Below are 26,541 nucleotides of genomic sequence, written 5' to 3' on the forward strand. Positions count from 1 at the left end.
TCTACCAAGCATTTCTAGAAGAATTAATACCAATTCCAATTAATACAAACACTTCCAAAAGAGACAAGAGGAGTATTTCCTAATTCATTCTATGAGCCAATATCATGCCCAAATCAAAGATATCACTGAAAAAAAAATACAGACCAATATTTCTCATGAATATGGACATACAAACTTAGAAACTAGCTACCTAACCCAACCACAAATAGAAGGAATCCCACCTGACCATTGGGATTTCTCATATGAACATCTTGACAGAAACAAAAACTATTTGACAAAATCCAATACCCTTTCATAATAGAAATACTCCATAAACCAAGAATGTAAGGGAACTTCCAAAAACCCGAAAAAGGCCAACTATGAAAACTCACAGCAAACATTACAGTAAAAGACTGAATATACTCCCTCTTGAGATCTGCAACAAGGCAAGGTTGTTTACTCTTGCCACTTCTAATCAACACGGCTTAAGTTTTAGCCATACAAATTGGTCAAAAATGAATAAGTAAAAGGCATTCATATTAGAAAGGAAGAAGTGAAAATGTCTATTTTCACACATTTTCATATATAAAAAAATCTTAAAATGGCCACTAAAAAAAATTAGAATTAGTAAATAATTTGAACAAGGTGAAAGGATTCAAGATTAATATGTGAAAAATAGATTGTATATTTGGAATGAAAAATCTGAAAATAAAATTAAGAAAACAATTCCACTTAAAAATAGCATCATGACTTTCTCTTGTCTATTTGCCCTAAGACTTCCAGTACTATGTTGAACAAGAGTGGTGAGAGTGACACCTTGTCTCATTCAAGATCCTAGAAGAAATGCTTTCAGGTTTCTCCCATTCATTAGGTGTTGGTTGTGGGTTTGTTAAAATTTTTATTCTGTTCAAGTGTGTCCCTTTAATACCTGATTTGTTCAGTTTTTATCATGAAGGGATGGTGACTTCTATTAAATATTTTTTTCTCCCCAAATAGATTTAACATACATATCCAACTTTTGCATTTCTTGGTATATATCCAAAGGAAATGAATTCAGAATATAAAAGAGATACCTGCACACTACTTATTGTTTTTATTCATGATTGCTAAATTGCCTATCAAGCAATGAATGCAGAAATGTGGGGTGTGTGTGTGTGTGTGTGTGTGTGTAAACTTTTATAACACTCAGTGAAATATTATTCGGCCTTAAAAAGGATATCCTATAAGTTTCGGCAAAATTAATGGAACTGGAGAACATTATGTTAGGTGAAATAAGTCAGACACAGAAAAACAAATACCCCATGTTCCCATTCATGGAAGCTACAGAAAGTCTATCTGTATATACAATGGTGACTATTAGAGGTTGAAAAGTGGGAAGATGGGAGGCAGACAGAAGAAGGCAGGATAACAGTACCAAAACACAAAGTATTAAGTTCTAGTGTTCTATAGTACAGTGGGGTGACTATAGTTCATAGTAACCTATTTTATATTTTATGAATGACTAGAGAAAAGCCCAAAGACTCCAAACATACACTAATAAAAAGGAAATGAAAATGTTAATTATCCTGGTTTGATCATTACATATTATAAACATGCAGATTATCACACTGCATTCATAAATATGTACAATTAAAGTAACAATGAAATAATTAAAATAGCACCCTGATAAATGCTTTAGTAGATAAATAAGACTCTCTGATTTAAATATCATACATTGTGTGTGTGTGAGAGTGTGTGTGTGTGTGTGTGTGTGTGTGTGTAAAAACATCATATGGTACCCATAAATGTGCACAATTTTTATGTGTCAACTAAAAAAAATAATTTTAAGGTAGCATCAAAGATAATAAAATATTTAAGAATAAATTTAAAAACAGAAGCATAAAACAGACTCTGAAAAGTAGAAATGCTGATTTTAAAAATTCAGATCTAAATAATTTGAAAGACACACAATGTTTGTGAATCATAAGATGAACATTGTTAAAAGGGCGATATTACCCAAATCAGTCTGCAGACTTAATGCAATTCTTATCAAAATCTCAGCTGTCCTTTGTAGAAACAATTTGACCCTAAAATTCATTAGGAATTGCAAGTGTACCAGAATGGCCAAAAACAATCTTGAAACAAAGAATAAAATCATAGACTTACACCTTTGTAGTAAGATAAAACTTACTACAAAGCAACAATAATTAAGACAAAGTGTTACAATACTGGTATAAGGACAGATATAGAGATCAATGGAACAGAATCGAGAATCCAGTTTTAAACCCATAGATCTATGGCCAATTAATTTTTGCTGAGGGTATCCAAACCATTCAAACGGGGGAAAAAAGATTCCATTGACACATGGTGCTGAGACCACTGGATAGCCACTTACAAAAGAATGCATTTAGAACCTTATCTCACATGATATCTAAAACACAATTCAAAATGCATGAAAGAAGCAGGTGTGGTGGCTTGGAAGATTGAGGCAGGAGGATCACAGCTCCAAAGCCAGCTTCAGCAATTTAGCAAGACTATAAGCAACCTAGTGAGACCCTGTATCAAAAGAAAAAATAAAAAGGGCTAGGATGTGGGTCAGTGGTTAAGTATCCTTGGGTTCAATCCCTAGTTTAAAAAAAAAAAAAAGGAAAAGAAAAGACAAAGACATAATGGAAGAACTAAAACAAAAAAGTCTTAGAAAACAGAAACAAATCTGCATGAGTTTGAATCTGACAATGGATTTTTAGATATGACACCAAAAACAAGTACCAAAGGAAAAAATACATAAACTGGACTTCATTAAAATTGCAAACTTACAAGTTTCAAAGGATGTTGTCAAGAAAAAGAAATCTAGAAAAGAAGAAAAGAAGAAAAAAATATTTGCTAACATATGTATGATTACAGCATGTATTTAGAAGATAAAAATTTTCTTACAACTCAATAGTTAAAAAAACCCTAAAATATAGACAAAAGATTTAAACTGATATTTTACCAAATATAAATGGCCAATAGACACATGAAAAAAAATGCTTTGTTGACATCTAAGGAAATGCAAATAAAAACCAAGTGAGATACCACTTCCCATTAAATAGGATGACTATAATCAAAACGATGTCAGATAATAACAAGTGTTATCAAGGTTGTGAAAAAATTGATTAGAATACTCATACACTGCTTACAGCAATGTAAAATGGCAGAGCCACTTTAGACAACCTGGCTATTTCTCAAATGCAACCCCACAATTACACTCCCAGGAATATACCCAAAGGAACTGAAAACATATCCACACAAAAACTTGTACATGAATGTTTACATCACTGATATTCATAATAGCCAAAAGGTAGAGACAACTCAAATGTATAAATGAAATGTGGTACACTCCTACAATGGAATATTATTCAGTTATAAGAAGAAATGAAGTACTGACACATGCAATAAGGTAGATAAATTTTGAAAATATTATACCATTTATATGAGAAATACAGAATAGGAAGATGTACATAATCAGAAATTAGTTTACTAGTTGTTAGGAATGGATGAGGAATGAGGAGGCTGGTGGGTGATGCCTAAAAGGTACGAGATTTCTTTGGCAATAAAAATGGTCTAAAATTGACTGTAGTGATATTTGCAAATATCTGCATTTCTGTGAATTTACTAAACACACTGATTTGTACACTTTAAGTGGGTGAACTGAATGGTATGTGAATTGTATCTCAATAAAGCTCAATAAATGAAATGTATATCATTCAACAAATGTATAGGGTCATTACCAAGACTAAAGGGTGTGAGCTAGACCAATGAAAAGAGAACCAAGAATTCAATCATATAGTCATGGAAGTTACTACAGTCAAGTCTAAAACTGAAAGAAAAAATGCAAAAGAAGCAGATGAGGAAGAAACCTGAAGGTGAGACTTGAAGTGAAAATAAATTCCATCTGAAGATGATGACCTCGGAGTCCCATTTTCAATATAGTAGAAGAAAAAGCTTGGCATGTCTGTCTGCGGATTGCACAGTCTGTGTGTCCTTGTACAGCCTCTATAGGCAAGTCTGTTAAGTCCTTCAGCCTCCCTAAGGACTGACCATGACTGAAGTCTGGCTAGATTTTCAAATACTAACTAGTCTCAAAACCTAGTGGAAACCATGCAGTCTATCAACCCTTCATATCACTTGTATTTTATGTTCGGAAATAATTTATTACTCCCAGCATAGTGATTTTTTAAGCTGTGTTAAATAATTTGATTATTTCTGTAGAATAATGCTAGAATGTTTAGGTGAACTTGATTTGAAATAAACTTAATATCATTAAAATTAGATTAATAAGAGTAAGTAACTTAAGTGTTTTGAGAATTTTGGCTTATTTGTGTTATAAATGTTTCTTGTCAGGCATTTGAAATGCATAAGAAGGAAAATGATAACAGAACTTAAACATTGACGGGAATTAATTAACCAAGTTTGTAAATGAGGCTGTTTAAGAATTTAGCTGGATAAACTTGAATTAATTAAAGAAACAGAAAGCTTTTTTATTTTACTGTATTTATCAAGAGTATATAGATATTTATAAGTTGAGCTTAAATTCTTGAGGGAAACAAGAATTTTAAATACATAATCCTAAATATACTTATATAAAATAAATAACACACTTTTCAGCAAAATAGTAATGTACTTTTTTCATGCACAAAAGGCCCAACTCAGTCTTTCATAAAAATAAAAATCTTTACCTAAATCTCCTTAAATCACAAAATGGTGCTTTTAGATATAAAGAGTAAAACCTGCAGAATTCATCCATTGAGTAAAATGTTTTGGAGCATTTACAAGCTGTCAAGCAGTATTCTAGGAACTAGGGATACGGCAGTCACTACAACCATGTCCTGTCCCTTATGGAGCTTGCATACTGCTGGGAGACAGACAATAACACACACATATAATGTATTAGATCCTCTTTCTAAAAATACGACAGAATTATGTGATCTCCATGAGTGATTTATGCTCTTAGGGCCTAAAGTCTTTTATTTGTAAAATGGGGATAATCACAGAGCTATGCCTTAGGGTTTGTTTTAGTCAGCTTTTTTGTTACTGTGACGAAAAGACCTGACCAGAACCAAATTAGGGGAGGAAACGTTTATTCAAGGGCTCATGATTTCACAGGCCTCAGTCTTATATACAGCCAGCTCCTTCATGGTGGAAGAGTATAGCAGAGGGAAGCAGTGCACATTATGTATCAGAAAGCAGAGTCTCCAACTCTCCAGATTCAAAATATATACTTCACAGTTGTGCCCCCAATGAACCATTTCCTCCAGCCACACCCACCTGCCCCCAGCCACCACTCAATTAATTCCATCAGGAATCAATTTGCTGATTAGATTAAGGCTGTAATCTAATAATTTCTCTGCCAAACCTTCTTGCATTGTCTCACTTATGAGCTGTGGAGGACACCATGCATCCAAACCATACAGGGTTATTACAAAGTTAATAAATTAATATTTGTACAACACTAGAACAATATTTGCAAAATACTAGAACAATGCCTGGCATACAGCATGATGGGCATTTTGTTATAGTAAATGTCAGGTAATAATTGCTACAAAGGAAAATACTGCAAAGTAAGGGGGACAGACACAAGATACATCCAGGAAGGGGGAGGAAGGAACTTAAATAGTGGAAGCATTTGATCCAGGAGCTGGGTTGGGAGAAAGGGCATAACTGGAGTGGCCATTACAGGTGAGGGATACACAAAGGTCTTAAGGCTGGGGCAGGATTGACAGGCATGAAGAAAGGAGGAGGTCATCAGTGAGAAGTAGCCAGAGAAAACTCCGGTAACAGAAGTCACAAGAGTGTTCTGATTAGGAAAACATTTTTAAAGGATCTCTCACTGTTGGGTGGGGATCTGCGCATAGAAGAAGGGTGGTCACAGGATGCCTAGGAAGAAGGCAATTATAAGAATAATTATTTACAACTTATTTCACCGTAAGACTAAGAAATGGTGATGACTTGGACAAGTCTGGCAGCCAAGGAGGTATTGATAAGTGGTTGGGTTCAGGCTATAATTTTGTAGGACAACCAAAAGAATTTGCAATGAATAAAAATTCAAAGTAAGCCCTGTTGGCATATTTATGTGTTTTTCCTCCAGCTATCATGTAAGGTTTAGGTACACCAAAGGAGGTAGAGAATTTGATTTAAACAAAGCTGTTTTTTTTTTCTTCTTTTTTTTCAGGTAGGTAGGTAGGTAGGTATGATGAAGACAGGGGGCGCAAATGTGTTGAGGATGTGTGCAAGAAAGAGATTATCACTGTGGACCATGGAAATTCATTGGGAAAGTCAAGTCAATCGACTGGAGCTTCCCATCGGGGTAGAAATATTTTTAAAATAGCAGGAGGTGGCCAGAAATTAGGATGCTTGAGATAGAGATTTTGATAGTCTGGAGAATTATTACGCAAACTATGGTTCCTGAACCAGCAATCTCAGTATTATCTAAGAGCCTGTAAGAAATGCAGAATCTTGGGCCCCACCCAGGACCTACTAAATTGAAATTGCATTTCAACAAGTGCCCCAGGTGGTCTCTATGCACAGAAAAGGTGTGAAGCACTAATCTAGAGTGGCTGGTGGAGTAGAGGACAAGCAGTGACTATTGTAAGTGGGTACTGAAAATATCCACGATGATGACCACAGCAGTAAGATGCATACAGTAAATGTGCAACATATAAGGTGAAGTGGCCTGGAGGAAAGCAGAGAATTGTAATAGGAGGAGCATCTAAACTAAATGTTGCAAAAGGGCTGGGGTCTTTGAGTAGGAAGAGAGGATCATGAGTCTGGAACCCATGAAATGAGGAATAGAAAGTATACCAGCAGCATCTGCAACAAGGTTGTAACTGAGGTGCACAGGGAAAAACAGTTGCCACCTGAGAAAGCTTCTGGAAAAGCAGTGTCCTCAGAGGCAGCCAGTGTGGGTTACAGAGTGTAACACTAACACACCACCCGACCCACAGTTGTCAAGGTGCCAAAAACATCATAGAGGGCAGGTTTTGTTTCTTTGGGTTCTCTTGACAGTTCAAACATGCTTTGCAAATATCTGAGTCTCTAAATGTGGAATGCTTTAAATGTATGCAAAGGTTTATCTAAATCATTTTCTTGTGGTTGAGAGATAGCAATATATGTATACAGCTTCAAAGACACTAAAGTTTTTTCAAGTTGTTAAATAAAGATGACACAAATCTTTACATAATGTCTTCAAAAGATCATATTTTAATAAGTCCTTATGAAGCATGTTAAAAATATTAACTTACCGAATTTTTATAATACCTTCAGAGGGCAGGTGCTATTTTACACCCCCACTTCACAGAAGAGTAAAGAGAGGCACAGGGAAGTCTGAGTAAGTTTCTCAAGACCCCACAACTGGTAGACAGAAGAGCTGGGATCCAAAGCTAGGCTGCTGCTCCAGGATTGGATCTGTGCTTTGTACCACTGACTGCCTCTCTTCTACTCAATATATAAAAGATGCTTTATGGAAAAAAAAAAAACTTTCATATCACTCAGAGATTCAAGGGCTTAAAAAACCTTAAGCAAATTGTATTTTCTTTCACGGTAAACTTAATGTCATTCCAGACAGATGAGAAGTCAATCTTATTTTTGAAAACACTTAGAGAAGACAGTGCCATGACTACCCTTGATAATTAATTTCACCATCAGATGCTTCCAACTGCCACCAGGCTCTTCTTCACACTAAGATAAGCCTGAAACCTTGCTATTGCAACTGAAGCCCACTCTCCTTTTGCAATTGTCCGAAGACAAGCCTGCTAGGCTCTGAAATTTTAAATCTGTTCCACTTCAGGACACTTTCCTCCCTCTTTTTTCCTTCCCATCCTAGAATTTTCCTGTGCTGAATCATCACATTCCAAAATAACCTAACTGATGATCTCCTAATCCTTACTTAACCAGAGTATCATTGTCAGGAACATCAAAAGGTATTGAGGTGGGAGCATCGTTAGGTGACTTGAATGGAAAATTCAGGTGAGCCTTTGAGGACAAGTGCCAAGGAGATGTCCTGTTCTTGGGTCTCAGTCTCAGGAAATAGAATCCAGAGTTTCAGGCTAAATATGCATGAAGGACCTGAAACTGCTAGACTGTTCTTAGAAATTGCCTCCACCTGTGTCATTAACCATCGATGACATGAACCTGTACAATGAGCACAATAATTCAATGATTTGAATTTTGAAATTTGGCAGCTCCTACCTTTGGGGCTTGGGTGCTGAGACACTAATGAATTATCATAGGAAAGCAAATGGATATGATAATCTGTCCATAGGGAGTTAGCTTATGCCTATGCCATACGCTAAAAGGGTGTGCAAGGGTCTTAAATTTATAACTGAATATCTTTTCTAACCCCTGAAATTCCTTTAATTTTTTTAAAGCTCACCTTGCCTATCATAAAAGTAAGCAAAATGAATTTCACACATGTGCCATTATAGAACACATCTCTACAACAAAATGGGCTGCTTAGAAGCCTTGCAAATGTACTTCTCTACCTCTCCAGTGCCTCCATCAATGTTTGGCTAACATTTATAAACATGGCATATCATCCAAAGACCTAGATGACCCCACCAGGTCAACCCAAAGGTTAATAATCCCATTATGTCCCCACATACCATGTATAGGCCACCTATCAAAACTTAGAGTAACAAAGTTAGCATAAGTGGTGTATCTGATGCTCAGTTTAAGTTTAAAAAAAATTTTTTTTTTAGTTGTAGTTGGACACAATACCTTTATTTTATTTATTTTTATGTGGTGCTGAGGATTGAACCCAGCATCTTGCACATGCTAGGTGAGCGCTGTACTACTGAGCCAAAACCCCAGCCCCTCAATTTAAGTTTTGATAGGTGTCCTCAATACAGGATACCAGGATATACAGGTTTTAACAATGCATTGTGGTCTCTGGGGTCACTCAAGCATGAGTCTACCAAGTAAGCAGACTCCAGGCAGCCCCAACACTCCCAACCTCAGACTCTGCAGCTGAAGCCCTAGGATAGTCTGTACTTCTCAACCTCCTTTTCATTTTCACCCCACTGAAGAGCCTTTTTAGATATTTGTTTTCCTTATCACCCTCATTATTTCAATACTATAGGATACTACAGATCCAATGTCATAATTTATGTCTAATGATGGCTTATAGATCAAGAGTAAAATTTGTTCACCACCCCAAGTACCAATGTTTTCCCACTAGGAAATGATATTATCACTGTCAAGAACACATGAGAAAATTATGTCTATTTTTTTGGAGCAGTTTGGTCAAGAGTTAGTAAGTACTATCAGGCTGTGGACACAGTCAAGATCTTTCTTCTCAACAGGAAGATATTTGAGTGGCTTATAAAAACTCATGCATTCATGCATGTCTGAGAACATGGGCTATGGTGTGGATCTCAATGTCCACCAAAGGCTTAGTCTCTAGCTCAGTGCTATTGGGAGGTGGTGGAAATTTTAAAAGGTGGGCCTAATGGGAAGTATTAGGTTATTGGGGTATGCTTTTGAATAGGATGTTGGGACCTCAGCCCTTTTGGGCTCTTTACTTCTTGATTGCCATGAGGTGAACAGGTTGTTCCACCATGTACTCTTGGCCATGACAAGCTGCCTCACCAAAGATCCCAAAGCAATGAGCTAACTAGCCATGGACTAAAACCTCCACAAACTGGGATCCAAAAGAAAACTCTTCTTTTTTTAAGGTGATTGTTTCAGTTATTTTATTACAATAACAGACAGCTGACTAACACACATGGGAACTTTTATCCTTACTAGTAATGCCTCATTATGCTACACATGACTCAGTTGTGCAAACTAATATTCACATGTGAACAAAACTTGATGAATATACTAATCATACATCTCTAGAGTGCCTTCTAAAAGCCTCCAAATCATCAAAGAACCACAAAGGCACAAAAATCTAAGCTGGGAGGGACTAAACTGCATAGTCTACCTCCTTCATTTTGAAAATTAGTAATATAAGCCCATATATATATTTATATTTCAGTACTCAGAAAAGAGGCCCCAATGGAGCTCTGAGCATATTTAAGATACTGATGGCAAATATCTCCAGCTTTACTCCTCATAAAAATGTTTAGATGATTTTTAATTTGTGAAACTTTAATGAAGGAAAACCACAAAATTCAACTGTGTTTTACCTGATAACATATAATTCAAGGTTGATTCTTAAACATTGTTATTTAAAGCAAAAGAGACACATTTAGCAATGTCTAGGAAACAGGCTTTATTCATTTTGACATTTCTTCCTATTTCTGAACTTCTCAAAGAAATTATGCACCCACAAAATCTAAAGAGACAAAAACTCACATATAGTCACATCATTCATTTCACATTCATAACTGAAGGGTCATCACCCTCTCTTTTCTTCCCCTTGCATGTCAAACATTACAGTTAGTTCCTCTTGACTGGTGATGATAATCGAATCCTCGTTCTCCACTGCTTTTTAGGAAAAAAGGGTGCTTTTACAATTTTTATCTAAGCTGAATGAATACTTGAGACCTATCCTTGAAGCACTGCAAGTCTTTTCTTCCATATGTGACATAAAGCAAAACTGCCTCAAGAAGCCAACAGACAGAACCCATCACTCCTAGGATAATGAGGAGCAAAGGCAGCACAGGGTAGGGAAGGGACCGTGTGCAGAGCAGGCCCAGGTGCTGTGTTAATAGTCCAGCTCTAGGATTTGTCTCTTCGAGCTGCTGAGGATATGTAAGCAGCAGGGGTAGGAAGAAATGACAAATGCTCAGGGACTGTGATAGGTCATTTAGTGACACGTTTCAGTTTTCCCAGTGTCACAGGAAGGAGGGAGAAAGGCACTGAAGGAGAGAAAGTCCAACCATAGCACATATTCACACACACTCTCCAAGTTCTGCTGTCCCTTAAAACACTTGAAACTAGTTTTTCTTCCTAGTAGAATTAACTGTGTTGCCTGTTGAGGCTCCTCCAGCTGAAATCACACTCTCACAAGACAAAACAAAAAGGACAAATTACTCTTAAGGAGTATGGAGAAAAGCCCTAGGCATGTACCATTTCCGTTCTGCTCTCTTGGACACCTACACATCTCTGTTGCTCTCATCTCCCCTAGGCGAGGTACAGGGTACAGTCTTTAGATATTTGTTTCTCAATGCATTTCTTAAAACCCCAAAACCAGTGAGGAATAAGATGTGAATTAGGGATGCAGCATCTGCCTCAGTCTCTTACACAGCAGTAAACAGTTATCAGTCTCAAACCCATTCAATCCAGCACATTTCAGGAACTTCTTGGCTGTTTCCAGAGCAGTTACCATGTGCATGGCACTGACTTATCTACTGAGGAGCAGTAGAATGTAACCTGTCACTCTTCTCTCCCAGGATCTAGAATAGAGCCTAATGGATCTAGAACAGGCACTCGGTGGGCTGATGATGGATGAATGAAGCAATGCATGAATGAGGAATGCACTGGACCTCAAGAGCTTATGCTCTGGTGGATCCAACACAAACAGCCATAGGAATAGAATTCCAGGTAGACACTTAAGAGAAATGCTTAAGTAGGTTAGAGAGGAGTGTTTTTGAAGCTTTACAAAGACAAGCACAATGCCTTTTAAAATCTGTGTTCAGTCTTCCACTGTAAACATTTAATTAAACTCCTCCAAACATCATCAAACAGAAGGAACCCCATATTTGCATCAAGTAAACTCTGGTGTTGTTAACCAAAGTGTCAGCATGATTCTTCTTGTTTGATTAGACTCAGTAGAGGGTGCAGGTTAGATAACAAAACACTCAGATTGGGCCAGTCAGTGAAGGCACTGATGTTTTTATTTACTCTAAAGAAATCTGAGTATATTTAAAAATAGAATAAATTGGGTCAAGGGTAGAGAAGTTTTTTTTTTCAGGAGTTAGTAAGAGCATCCTTTGAGATTTCAAACATGGCTACATAACACTTTTGGTGGTTGATAGGATTCAAGAAGTAAGTGAATAGTTGGCAGTGGGGTTCATCCCAGAAAATTGGAAGGTTGAGGCAGGAAGATCACAAGTTTGAGGCCAGTCTCCAGGACTGAGTGAGACCCTGTCTCAAATACAAAAGGCTGGGGATGTAGCTGAGTGAGAAAGCACTCCTGAGTTCAGTCCCTAGTACTGCATTTGAAAATCTCTCCCATCCCTCCAAGATCCTATAACTATTGCACAGAGATAAGTGCACATTGTGGCTGCAGGTCTAGGATCCATGAAACTAGGAATGTGGAGCTCTTCAGACATGCACAGGAACCAGAGTATATTAGTACCTGGCTGAATGTCCCTAGCCATTGCCATGTGAATCTGGAGTTGCAACACTTTTGAGATTTATGCAATCCTTATTATTTACAAACATGATTCTTATGCCACTTATTTATACCAGGACCCTGGGTAGATTGCTGCATCTTTTATTTATTGAATTTAGAAATACTGTCATTTTTTTCATTAGGTTTGCTTTCCACACATGGCTTCATCTTCCATTTCAGTGACACCATAGTGCATTCTCTTCACCTGCTTTTCTTTGAATTGAGCCTTAGCATAGTTTTCTCCTCTTCCTCTTTTATCATCACCCATTTCTTTAGATGTACCCAGGTGTGGCCAGGTTTACTTTAACCATGTTTCTTTTTCAAATTCTCATTGACATCTCCAACATAGATCCCATCATTGCCCCTCTTCAGCTCTCTCCTCCTGCATTCAATACTATATCTTCCAAGCACCCACAACACTTACCACTTCACACAAGTGAGGCACCTTACATTCCCCCTTGAAGCCATGTCCTGACCTTTCAGGTCACTGGTACTGCTTACGGAAGGATCCATCCCTTGACACAAACCCCTAAATCCCAGGCTAGAATAAGAAGAGCCCCGCAAGCTGGTTTTCCTGATTTGCGGTGCCAGGCCTCTCATTCAGCTGTCCTTGATGCTGCCATGGTTCCCCTTCTGAAGTCTGAGCCGTATTTATGTTATTTCAAGACATAAAATACTCCAAGGCCCTCTCCAAACAGAGTTTCTGAAGGTATAGGACATAGACAGTTGCAAAGGCCAAATGTTTAGGAGGTGTTTCAGATGAATTTTAGTAACACACACACACACACACACACACACACAAAAAAAAAATCAGGATTGAAAAAATTATGTTTCTTAGTAATTTATTGTAATTTTGATCCTCTTCTGATCTTTCTGGTACAGCTAAGAATAAGCATCAGGTGAGTACTAGCAGGATCATGCCTCTGATATGTGCTGATCTCCATTTGTAAAAAGCCTAGCTCACGGTAGCGCTGAAGGAACAGGGGTCAAATTAGAATTTAAAGAGGGTTTGGATTTCAGAATTTACTTAGAAAAGTGATAGAGGTTTATTATTTCCCAAAACCAGTTTTGGGGAAACTTACCAAAAGTACGTTTCCTTTTAATGTAGATGTATGTAAGAAAAATGTCAATATAATGAATGGTCTAATAAATAATGGTGACACAAATAATACTAACGAGATAGTAAAATCAGACATATGGGCTAAGATCCAGACTCTTTATTTTCCCAGACATCAGCCCCAATTTAGCTTAGTCTCTGATGTGATCTAGATATGAGGTTCTCCCCAAAGCCCATGTGTTCATGCAGGAATGTTCAGAGCATTCCTTCGCCTCTCTCACTCGGCTTCCTTGCCATTACAAGAGGAGCACCACTCTTTCCCCACACCCTTCCACCATGATGTTCTGCCTCAGTTTGGGCCAGAGCAATGAGTTGGCTGACCATGGACTAAACTTATGGAACTGTAGGATAAAATAAACTTTTCCTCCTGCTCTTGTCAGGTACTTTGTAAAGTGGTGTCCTTTCATGGTGTCCTTTCAGTCTGGGCTGCACTGTCTCACTTTTTGGCCCTTTGAAATGCTATTTATTTTGAAGTCCCAAATAAAATCTTTTCTTCTCTAGGAAGTCGTCCTCTAAGTTTTTAAATTATAATTTAATAATCTGTGAGCTTTCCCTTGGTTAGGTCACTTCTTTTATTCTCTTCCATATTACAGTTTAACAAATTTGCCCTATGGAGTTGCAAATTCCTAGAGAGAAAAGACCAGGCCATTTTGACACTTACACTCTCTCCCCACAATCGACCAGGAATGTGTCTAGGTGTACATGACACACAGGTGCACGCACGCACACACATATATTTGTGAATGAGATAATGGGTGGGGATATTCTATCTCATTTCCTGTCCCAGAATCTATTTGTAGAAATTCTTTTTTTTAAATCTTAATAAATGAGTACCCTTAGAAATCAGTCTTAATACAAGCCAAGGCAGTTCTAATTCATTGAGTCGAAAACATTATGAAATACTTCCCAAGTCTCTGAAGAAGGTGTTTTTATTAACCTCCTTATTTTACAGACATAAATCATTCATTTGTTGGTTTATTTGTGCCTTGTCTTTGGTGGGGGAGCAGGATAGAGGAGCTATATTCCAATCCAATTAGGTCTGAGGGCATAGCTTAAAAAGAACATTAAAATTAGCCAAACTGATAGAGAGAAAGGATGCGGGGAGGAGTAGGGAGGATAGGAAGGGCAGCAGAATAGAATAGACAATATGACTGATGTATGTACATTCCATGTATGTATTATATGTCAAAATACATTCTGTTGTCATGTATGACTAAAAAAAATTTAAAAATCGTATGGTAAAAATAGAAATAAAAAAATTAAAAAATAAAATTAGCCAAACTGTTCATAATTAGACAAGTGATTCTCTCATCCAACTGTTATTTGTTGGTCACTGGCTTTGCTCTAGGTTTTACACAGAGCACAGAGAAAGTAAAATCCTCTATTCCTGTCTGCAAGCAGTCAAGGCAGGAAGCCCTTATATATAACTCCATGGAAAGTGTGGGGGAACATGCTTTGCTGTTTTGTTTCAGGTGACTCTCCCCGACAAGGTGTTTGTTCAGTGTCAGCTTTGACAGTTCATGTGCTGGGTACTGGAGACCTACACATCTCTGTTCTACATTTTCTGCCACATAACATGATTCTTGACTTTCACCTTCAGAGACAGTATCCACCAACCAATAGTAGCCCCAATGCTCACAAAACTGTGTATTTAAATGATCAGAAAAGTGCTAATAAAATCTTAATAGGATGTACTTCCTAAGATGTTTCAGTCAGATTTGAGCCAGTCATCTATGAGTCTCTAACAATGGTCTGTCCACATTTGCTTAAAGAAAACAGCCTATGGCTGTACACAAAGCCAATACCAAGAGACAACATGGTCAGAATTCCTAAAGGACATTTAAAAGAGGACAGTGAAATAATACATGACCTTTTTGTTTTGTTTTGTTTTGAACATCTAGTCATTTCTAGTCCTTAAACAAACTTGTACAGTCTCTTTTGCTAATTCTACGGAAATGCAAGTGTCTTAGTTCATTTGGGCTGCTAGAATAGCTAGAATAGCTCAATGGTGACCACAATCAACAGACATTCATTTCTCACGGTTGTGGAAGATGTGAAGTCTGAGATCAAGTTTGGGTATTTGGTGTCTGCTGTGGACCTGTTTCTTGGTACACAGCCAGCCTTCCTCTCTGCATTCTCACGTGGTAGAAGGGACCAGGGAACTCTCTAGAGTCTCTTTTTATAAGGACACTAATCCCATACAAAGGGACTTTCTCCTCAAGATCTAATCACCTTCCAAAAATGCCCCCGCTCCTGAGACCATCACACTGGGGCATAGATTTCAGCATATGAGGTTTGGAGGGACATAAATGTTCAATTTATAGAGGTAAGAATGTCTGAAACAATCTTATTAATTTGGAGGTCCTCCATTCCAGCCTAAGCTCTTTTTCAGATGGATTTTTACATTCTCCCTTTGTGCCCAGCAGTGATTTTTATAAAAGGTTAACTAGCAAAATTGTTTTAGTAGAATACCAGAGACTAAATACTAATAATGAATAACATAAAGGTGGTTCAAATGCTGTCCTTTCTTTCAAAACAAGCAAAAAACCAAGAAAATAACTTTCACATTGAATCAAGGCAGGTAAATTACAGACACTGTGGTTTTTTTTTAAGAATTTAATTCACTTTAAGTACACTTAACCCACATGTTGTTTGTTGTTGTGTTTTATTTTTCTTAACTTCACCTAAATAAGTTGGTTCACTAGTTACCATACCTGAGGATTTCTGCCTTGCCAACAAAGAAAATCTATAAAAAGGAAATATATGCTCAGATCAAGAATATCCAGGGCTATGTGCCAAATAGATTGAAAAGTAAGTAAGACAACCTAAAGCTATATTGGAAAAGAATAAAAATCTGCAGCATTAAAAAAATTCAACTTGTTATGAGAAAAAGGCAAGTTGCAGTTTTTACTCACATCCAAACTATCTTTCTTGATTATGAAAAATATGTCCATATAAAACAACAAGGAAAGAAGGGGAAACTTATTCTTATCTAGCTTGAACGCTGCTATGAAACAAACATCTTGGGGCCAAAGTAGGCATAATCAGAAAAGCTACATCTACAGCCTGTCTAATGATCAAATGGAATGGAGGAGGAGGAGGAGGAAGATATAATCCAACCATAATATGAAATTCTTATGCAAATATGGCATTAAAATTCTATCTCTCCTATAAAAATCTGCTCTGTGAGTGCTTTCTTCATTCAATGTAAACATGTCATCTTAACCATGATAATTGTCCAGATATCTGGTATCTTAGCCAAATCACTGCTGTTTCTTTCTTCTAAGGAATGAATATCACATTTGTGGAAAAGGCAGCAATGCTTTAGAGATTTTGAAAGCAAACATTGTGAGAGGTCTTAGTAGGGATGCTTATAAGAAACTCAATGAGGGATAATTCTAATCTGTTGCTGGTCAATTTCTCCCACATTAAGTAACATATGCTTCACTAGGTAGAAGAAGCCCTACATTTGTAAGTAGAGCTCAAAAAGGAAAGATAATCATAGTATTTTATTATAATACTCCAATAAATAGCAATAAAGATTGTTTTGCCTTCACAATTGCCCCCAAGGATAAGTAGCACATAGCCACTGCTTTATGTGCTCAGATTGTTTTGCCTTCACAATTGCCCCCAAGGATAAGTAGCACATAGCCACTGCTTTATGTGCTCAGTTTACATACTGCAGAGAGTGATCTTGCAAGAAGAGCTCAGATCATTTTCCCAGGGAAAGGAAAAGTATTCTGACAATATTCAATGATTACATTTTGGAGGCTTCAGTTCCAAGTCCATCCTGAGACCTGGTCCTCTACAACTTCCAGATTAGAATTCTTAATGACTCGATGTTTGTACTGATGTTATTCAAGGTCAATGAAGTTAAAACCTAGGAAACTAGAATCTTCAATAGATTGGAGCAATTGATTCATATCTCACTGCATTATATTTGGGTGGACAGAAATTTGTTTGGCATACATAAAAAAATGAATTATGCAGGCATCTAGTTACCACTAGTCAAAATAGCTCAGGTTACTAACATTGGTACGATATTTGTACCTATCACCACTTCGACCAATGTCAATGTTTGATCATTTGTTATGAAACATTTATATTCAGTCCTAAAAATATTCTGATTATAGGGCTAGGGATGTGGCTCAGTGGCAGTGTGTCTGCCTGTCATGCTTGAGGCCTGATCCTCAGCATTGAAAAAGAAAAAAAGATGTTCTGATTATCTGGGGTATAGGGTATTACCTCTGATTTAACCTGTGATAAATTATAAGCCCATTGTCTGACCCCAAAGGAAAATGAGAAAATTCTTTGGGATTTATAATATCATATTGTGCTTAAAACAAACTGGAGACAAAAATGATGCTACTTGAGACCCAGGGCAGCAAACCTGCTTCACACAGGCTAAGTAATAAACATCTGATGATTTGCTGGCTACATATGGTCTCTACCTCACATTTATTTTCCTATCATCACTTAAAGTACGTAAAGATTGTTCTTAGATCATGGGCTCTTCGAATCAAGCAGTGGTCCAGGTCTGGCCCATGAGCTACAGTTTGCCAACCCCTGCTTTATTTAGCCCAGAACATGAAAAAAATGTTTCCTCAATTCTTGCTGTTTGTCCTTACAAAAAATGATTCCCTCTAAGCACAAATTGAGACAAAAACCAAACCTGATAAAATTTCTAATAAAAAGTAAAATTGGATAAAGGAACATGAAAGAAAATTCTAATCTTTCAAATACCTTGCAACTATTTCATGATGCAGTTACTTAAAAGATTTTGTTGTTGTTGTTGTTTTTTTTGGTCTGAGGAAGTTATACCTGGTGGTTTAACACTCATGATGTTTTTATTCCTGAGGCTGTGGTGGGTATTCTACATGAGCCATGCTAGATTGCCTGTTTGTTGCTATTAATGAGGCTTCCGGGAAGTGTCCAGAAATTAAACGTGATCAGGGTCCAAGCTGAATGGTGAGAGGGATACCAGCAGTAATCTTACAACATGGGCAGTTTCATGAAAGGAGAGATGGAATGCTGCCTTAAGGGGCACTTACTTCTGTCTGAAGAGCTCTCTTCACATTGGGGTTCTGTCACTAATGTCACCTCAGAACAGGGTCCCCTGTGCCCTCCCTTTGCAAATCCCAGCAATGACTGCAGCCATGCCTTTCCTGGGAGCCTGTGAAGCAATGCCCAAGATAAAAGGCTGAGAAACTGTCTGAAGTCCGTGTGCTCCAGCAGAGTAAATGGAAATACTTCCAAGCTGAACACAGAGAAAGCCGTGCAAACAGCGCTGTACCATGCCTGTCACGTTTCCATGGGGCCTTTCGCCTGGTGTTCCAGCACATAAGGGAGGTTTCAGATTTCCAAGACCAATGTGTCTGCAGTCTTCAAATATTCAGCAAGTGCTATTTTTGCCACTGCTTCACAGAAATTTTAAATTAACACAGAGCTCCTCATTAACCTGTGTTAACTTACTAAATCATAAAACTCTAATTGCTTGCAAATGAAACCAGTTTCTAGGAGAGGATAAAAATGTTCAAATGTTCCCCACATTTAACATAGATTATGCCCATTAGCATTACTCTTCATAACAAATTCTTCACAATAAGAGTTAAATTTTAATAGATTAAGCCACTCATTAAGAGTTGGTAATCAGCCTTCTATTGTTTTACCTGATGCGATCACTACTGTGCAGAAATACCCACCCCACAAGCCCTCAGAGAACAACAGTAGTCAGTCTTGCTCTTGGCCTGACAGATGACTTACAAGGCTTTCTGAACACGATATGAAAGGACTCTGGGCTCTGTGGGGATCAAGATGGTACCTATATGGATTTGACCACTGAGGAGCTTGAGTGAGGTAGAACTTTGGTACCTGCATTTACACAAGGTGTGGAACACCACACACACACTCAAAGAATATCTAACCCACACATAAGAGTTCTGGATACATACCACCACTAATTCCATTAGTGATCCTGGTTCTAGAGATGACGTCAAACCTTCCTTCCATGATGCTCTCGTTCCTTTGGCTATTCAACCATCCATCATCACACAACTACCTGAAACAGCTGCCCCATCAAGACAATGACCTTGGCAGGGTTGAAAGGACGGAGGTCCAGATGGAAATTAAGTTGAGTGGTGGGTGAGAGGAGGAATAAAAGGTATTGCAAAAATGGATCATCTGAAGATAGAAATCGAAACTGGGCAATGTGGCTTCTCACTTCCCAGATGCCTCCGAATCCTTTTGGGGGAGGGTATCAGCGATTGAATTCAGGGGCACTCAGCCACTGAGGCACATCCCAGCCCTATTTTATATTTTATTTTAGAGACAGGGTCTCATTGAGTTGCTTAGTGCCTCCCTGTTGCTGTAGCTGGCTTTGAACTCCCAATTCTCCTGTCTCAGCCACCTCCTCATCCACTGGGATTACAGGTATGCACCACCACACCTGGCAGAACCTATTTTTTTAAAAAAAGTATCGAGTATCGTTCTTTTTATGGATGAGTGGTATTTCATTGTATGTATATACCACTTTTTTTTTAATCAGTTCACCCATTGATGGGCATCTAAGTTGATGCCATATCTTAGCTATTGTGACAGTAGAGCAATAAACATGGGCATGCAGGTATCTCTTTGATATGCTGGAGGTCATTGTAATAAGAGAAATAAGTGAGACACAGAAAGACAAGGACCACATGTTCTTTCTTGTTTGTGGAAGCTAAAAAAGAGTCAATCTGGAAAGAGAATAGTGATTATTAGAGGCTAGGTGTAGGAGGAATAGAGAAAGGTTGGATAATGGATACCAAAACACAGAGTGTGTTTTGGTATGTGTTCTATAGCACAGTGGGGTGACTATAGTTCACGAAATCCTATTACATATTTTATGAATAGCTAGAAGAGAGGAGCTTGAGAACTCCAAACACAAAGTAACGATAAAGAGATAGAAATATTAATGACTCTGATTTGATCAGTATTATTGCATCCATGTATTGAAAATATCACACTGTATCTCATAAATATGTACAATTATGTGCTAATCAAAAAACTCAGAAACAAATGTCTAGTGAAATGGAAATGTTAAGTACCCTGATTTGATCATTACATAGTACAAACATGTATCAAATTGTCATAATATCACATAAATGTGTATAATTAAATAATAATTTTTAAAAACATCTTACTAAATTGTAGTAGGCAGACTACCTAAATATAAGAATACTCACCCACTTTCAGACACAGAGTAACCCAGAAATTCTGGTACAGAACTGCTTGACACCTTCTCTGTGTTCCATTGAGACAAAACAATATCAAGTAGACTTTCAGAATGACATTCCATAGATGCCTAGCATAGATGACTAGTATGCTCAGTTACATGAAATTTTGGAAACCATTTCTTTGAAACCAGAAAGTCACTAAATTTAAATTTTGATCATGATTACTAACACAAAAGATATTCTCTGGTCATCAAATTGGATCTGAATACCTTGTGCTTTACTGTATACCTTTCATATTTACAAACCATGACTCTTACATGACGTTTCAAAGGAAGTTCTAAAGCTACAATATTAGACACCGAAAGTCTGAAAATCTTTTTTTTTATATTTATTGTTTAGTTTTTGGTGGACCCATCATCTTTATTTTATTTTTATATGGTGCTGAGGATAGAACCCAGCCTCCTGCACAAGCCAGGCGAGCTCGCTACCGCTTGAACCACATCCCCAGCCCTGAAAATCTCTTTTTAATTGGATATTTTTCCTGTAAGAATATTAGATATGCCTCGGTAAGCTAAAACATTTAAATTACCTTTCATATAACACAGAAAGTTTTTAGAAGTCTACTTCATGTGGGGAAACGGGAAAGTAAAGATATTAGGCAGCAGTCACTCAAACATCATTCGGCACCTCAGCTACTGTAGATTCAATACAGTTGCCACATCCCTGTGAGTTGTATGATATGCTGTCACTATAATACAAAGCATGCTAAGAAAAACAGTCAAACAGCGGTCATCTGGTTGGGCAGCCTGTGGTTAGCACTTCACATTTCAGAGTCATGACAATGGACTGTCATGAAATCCAGCAAGGTCACACACAGGGGAAGCATGAGATTTGTTTTTCAGTTTTATCCAGAAAACTGGGCCAGATACACAACAAATGTTTGCCATTATTCATGAAGAAAGCTGGGGATTAGTAGGAAAAAAAAATCTTGCTTCATCTCAGGAAGCAAACTAAAAAAAAAAAAAAAAATCTTAAATATACCAATTGGAGGCAGTGGGTACATATTTTCACTGAAAGTGAAAATGACAAATTGTTTTCTGTTATTTACTTTTTATAGATACTACAATTATCAAAGAAATGAAAGAACTAGAAAAGACTTTTAAGCAGGATTGAAAAAATAATCTCCATTGTTCCTTCTCTTTCTTGTTACTATCAGGTAGTGGTTACTAGAAAAAAATGACTTCAGGGTAATAAAAGAGTAGCCAGGAGAGGCATTACAGCATGAACCTGAATAAGGGATTTGGCTTTCCAAAGATCCCCCCCATCTGCAAGCTACGCACTGCTGGATATTATTCCTGTATGTTTTTGGGAGGCAAGACGAGACTGGTTTAGAGAAAGGGAAGTCCGAATGGCTGCAACACATTGAAAAATCACTATATGGAAATCAAAATGCAGGCCACAGAAAATATTTGCAAGTCATATATCTGATAAAGGACTAGTAACTAGAATACATAAAGAACTCTTAAAATGCAATGACAAATGACCCAATTTTAAAATGGACAAAAAATGAGAATTTTTTTTAACTAAAACTATTTCACCAAGAAGATAAAGAAAAGCTAATGATCACATGAAAAGGAGTTCATGATTATTATACATTAGAGGATTGCACATTATAACCAAAGTAATGTACCACATTACATGTACTAGAATGGCTATGAAATTATAAAAATAAATGTATTTATTTATGTGTACATATACACATATACATTCTCATATATATGACTCACAATGCCATATGTCCATATCCAGATATACATATGGATGTGACAAAGGTATATATGTGTATTTATATGAGAGTGTGTATATGTGTATAAAAACATATGTATTCATACACACACACACACACACACACACGTCTCTATGAATGACAATATTGTCAAGGATGTGATGAAAGTGGAACCCTCATGCATCCTCATACATTGCTGATTGCTGTGGAAATGTAAAATAACACACTCTTAGATGTCTACCTAAGAGAGAAGAAAAAAAATCCCAAACATATGTTCACTCAGAGAGTTATGTGCAAAAATTCACAGCAACCCTATCCATAGTACAAAAATAGGAAACCATCTAAATGTGCATCATTTGATGAATGGTTGAACAAAATGTAGCATATCCTTACAACAGAATACTGTTCATCAATAAAAAGGAACAAACTGTGACACATACTACAACATAGACAAACATCAAAAATTTTAAGCTAAGTAAAAGAAACCAGATGCAAAAGAATATGCAGTTGTCCTGTGGTATCTGTGGAGGTATTGGTTTTAGGACACTTTGGATATCAAAATCCACAGATGCTGAAGTCCCTTACATAAAATGATATTATGTATTTTGTGCAAATACTATGTACATGTACATCCTCCCATATACTTTAAATCATCTCTAGATTACCTTTTCTTTTTCATTTTATTTTGATTATGTATTATATAACACACTGCATGCTACATAATATATCAAAAAATCTTCTAGCAGGGTAGATGACCATAACAAGTTTTTTTCCATCAATCAGGAAAATGCTTCCTTAATCAATATTCTCCAAACCCTTTGATTTATAATGATGATTAACTCAGGATATGCATCTATCTCTTTCCATCAAATTCCACTGATACGAAAAATGGGCAGCCCTTTTTTCCTTGCCCCTGTTAGTGAACCTGTGGATGTAGGCAGTGGCCACTCCCAGGATAACCAAGCACATGCTCATGATACTGAGTGCTGGAAGAATTTTGAACCACACTTTGGCAAGGTTATCTAAATCAAATCCCTACTCCTTAGCTCCTTACAGGTGAAGAGATTCAGCTCCTTTCCCAATAAACCCCATACTTGAGATTACTTTTATCACATAATACAATGTACATGCTTTGAAATAAAGACCAAAAAAAAAGTCTGTACATGCTTGGGACAGATGAAATTTTTCCAAGTAGTTTCAATCCATAGTTGGTTAAGAAACCTGCAAGTACAGAGGGGCTGCTATATTATATGGTCACCTGTACCTGAAGGGCTTAGAGAGCAAATCTGTAGAGACATAGCGGTTAGATAGTGGTTATCTAGAACTGAAGAAAGAAGCAGGGATTTAAGGCACATGGGCACTGGGAATCTTTCTGAGGTGACTGGAGTGTTTTAAAACTGAATTTGTGGTGATAGTAGCATAGTTCTGTCACACCATACTCTTTAAATAGGTGAATTTTATGATATAAAAGTACGTCTCATTAAAGTTTTATTTTTATAAAAATTAAACAATTCTCTTTTTAGATCTTAGTCAACAATTATGATGTAAATCTGCATGAAATATTTTAATTTTCTATATTTATTTACTAAATATGTATAGAATAATGCCCAGGAACTCAAAATGCCTTTGACTTCAGCACCAAGCTACGTTTAAATATCCGATGACTGGGTCTTTTCCAGTGTCCCTAGGAATTTGGCAGACTATTTGATCAGACTATTTATTAATCCAGGGGATTTGAGATTCAGGTGCCAAACTGCATTGAACTGGTAGGATAGAAGAGTTCAAGGACGGATGCTCCCCTCCACCAGGCCTCAGGAAATGACCACAGACTAGACACTGTTCTGCCAGGCCAGCAAGTAGTTCAGAGGCAGCTCATGGAGTCCCCCTAGAGCAAGCCAAGTGGTCTCTTGACAAACAGTAGGGGCTCTATTTCTCAAAACCAGCTCTGGGACAACAATACTCAAGTCTGCCTCATTCCCTGTCTAATTCTAATAACAGTAAGCGAACCCATCAACACAGACTCATGTCATAAAAGTTTAACTCTGCAACAGAAGGCAAATTTTTCCAAACACAATAAATGTCCAAAATTTGTATATTTTATTCTTTGTGAAGGCACTTGTCTTGAATCTCTTTTGTCATTTTAATACAGTTTGCATTAAGAACACATTAAAAATGAAAGGTATGAGGCTGGGGTTAGGGCTCAGTGGTAGAGTGCTTGCCTAGCATGTGTGAAGCACTGGTTTCGATGTAAACAGATGAAGTTCCATCAACAACTAATAAATTTTTTTTTAAATGAAAGGTATAAAATTCAAAAAGAAATAGAATGCAGAAAATCCTGTTACCTGTAGGAAACACTTGAGTTTTCTCCAATCAAGCCCTACTTGGGTCCAAGAAATGTATTCATTTTCTTCAAGACAAAACGGCTTGGATAGCAGGACATTTGCATTTAGATTTTATGTTCTTTCTTTTTATCTGGCAGGGTAGATGACCATAACAAGATTGTTGAATTTCATGAGCATGCTGCTCAGAACTGCATGCACACACCCTGGTTTATGAATCAAGTAGGTGATTCCAGGGATTTCCTGAGGTTAGAAGACACTCGACACTCATATTTCATAAAATCTGGACATCAGCATGGAGGCAGGATGGTAGACTGTCATGAACTATGATATCACGCCAGATTCCACTGAGGTTAGATTCTTAACTGTTCAGTTTTTAGGTTTTTACTACTTGAGAATAATCGCTGCTATTATTTTCAACCTACACCTTTGGACCAGAGTCTCAAAGCCTCTTTCCACAAATATTATTCCCTATTGTTCTATCTGGAGGCAGAACAAAAACAAAAACAAAAACAAATTATATCTGCATAGGAATCAAGAGAAAATTGAGCTTGAGGGAGTACTGGCTTTTCTTTCTGTAAGAGTTTAATGACCAATTTATTTGGGAAACATTACACTGAGCATTGATGCTTTGCAAGTCACAGATGCATGAGGAAAGCTTCCAAACTGCTGACTTTTATAACTTGAAAGGGCCGATTTTAAAATTGTGACTCATTTATGAGCCTGAAAATGTTATATCCGTATGTATGAATCAGACCCTGGAAGTATAAGTTTACAAAGTATTACATTTCCATCAACCACAAATTACAAATCCATTGATGAAATGCTGAGTTTACTTAGCAACAGCTGAAACTCAAAGTGGTAAGAAATAATCTAATTATCCAGTATACTATAATAAATCAAGGTGCCAGCAGGGTATGTTTGCCTAGCATTGCAATGCATATTTTATGACTACTTTTATAACTATTGAGGAAACTTGATCATAAGTGACATGTTTCAAATTTAAGTAAATCAACAGGAAAGAGGTATTGCTAATGTCAGGGCTGGAAAGGGAACAGGCCTCTGGGTGAGTCTCCTGATAATATAAAATGAAACGATGGTTGGCAGACCTGGAAAATGAGCCAGCATTCTAAAAGGTGGTTCCCCATTTCACATTCTCCTACATTTGGTCCTATATCAATAATAAAAACCATAAACAGACAAAGTGAGACTTCCAGAAACCATTGCCCAAACCCTTGAAAAATTGGCTTATGGCATATAAAAAGAAAAAACAAAACAACTAAAACTTGTTTGAAATGACAAATGTGAAAATTAGAACCCAGATCATTTAAGCATTCAAAATAAAGTTTATCTTATATTAAAATGTAAGTTCAGTTTTGTTTAAAAAGCATTCTATCGTTAGAGAAAGTACTAAATATATTTGATCTTAAAGGAATAGACTAATAATACCAAGCCACCAAAATGCTGTATCCACTATAATGCTGAGTTAATTTATCAGATGTAAGTAACTATCATTCTATTTTTGGTTTTATTGGTTCTCTGGAACAAAGGAGAACAAGTTTGCATTTGGTGTTTATAAAACTGGCATGATTTTAAGGGGTCATACTCCACAGAAAGTAAAACCCCAAATCATACATCTTCTATGAGCTGGCTCTAAGAGGATGAAAACCTGTCTAGTTACAGAATAGGATATTCTTATTATATAGGAGTTTTTCTTAATAACTAATTCATAATACTAATCTGAAACTTATGTGAAGATTTATTATGGGGCATGATTTGACTGGACTATTTCACAATATATTACATAATAA

General features: G+C 37.0%; 1 protein-coding gene and 1 pseudogene across 4 annotated transcripts in view; both read right to left on the minus strand.

The window, feature by feature from the left end:
• Window positions 1–26,541, minus strand: part of Kcnn2 (potassium calcium-activated channel subfamily N member 2) — a 414,889-nt gene that overhangs the window by 63,899 nt on the left and 324,449 nt on the right. The window lies entirely within an intron of this gene.
• On the minus strand, window positions 23,187–23,689 carry LOC101964089 (NADH dehydrogenase [ubiquinone] 1 alpha subcomplex subunit 1 pseudogene; annotated as a pseudogene).

The sequence above is a fragment of the Ictidomys tridecemlineatus genome, chromosome 1, assembly GCF_052094955.1.
Source record: "Ictidomys tridecemlineatus isolate mIctTri1 chromosome 1, mIctTri1.hap1, whole genome shotgun sequence".
NCBI lineage: Eukaryota > Metazoa > Chordata > Mammalia > Rodentia > Sciuridae > Ictidomys > Ictidomys tridecemlineatus.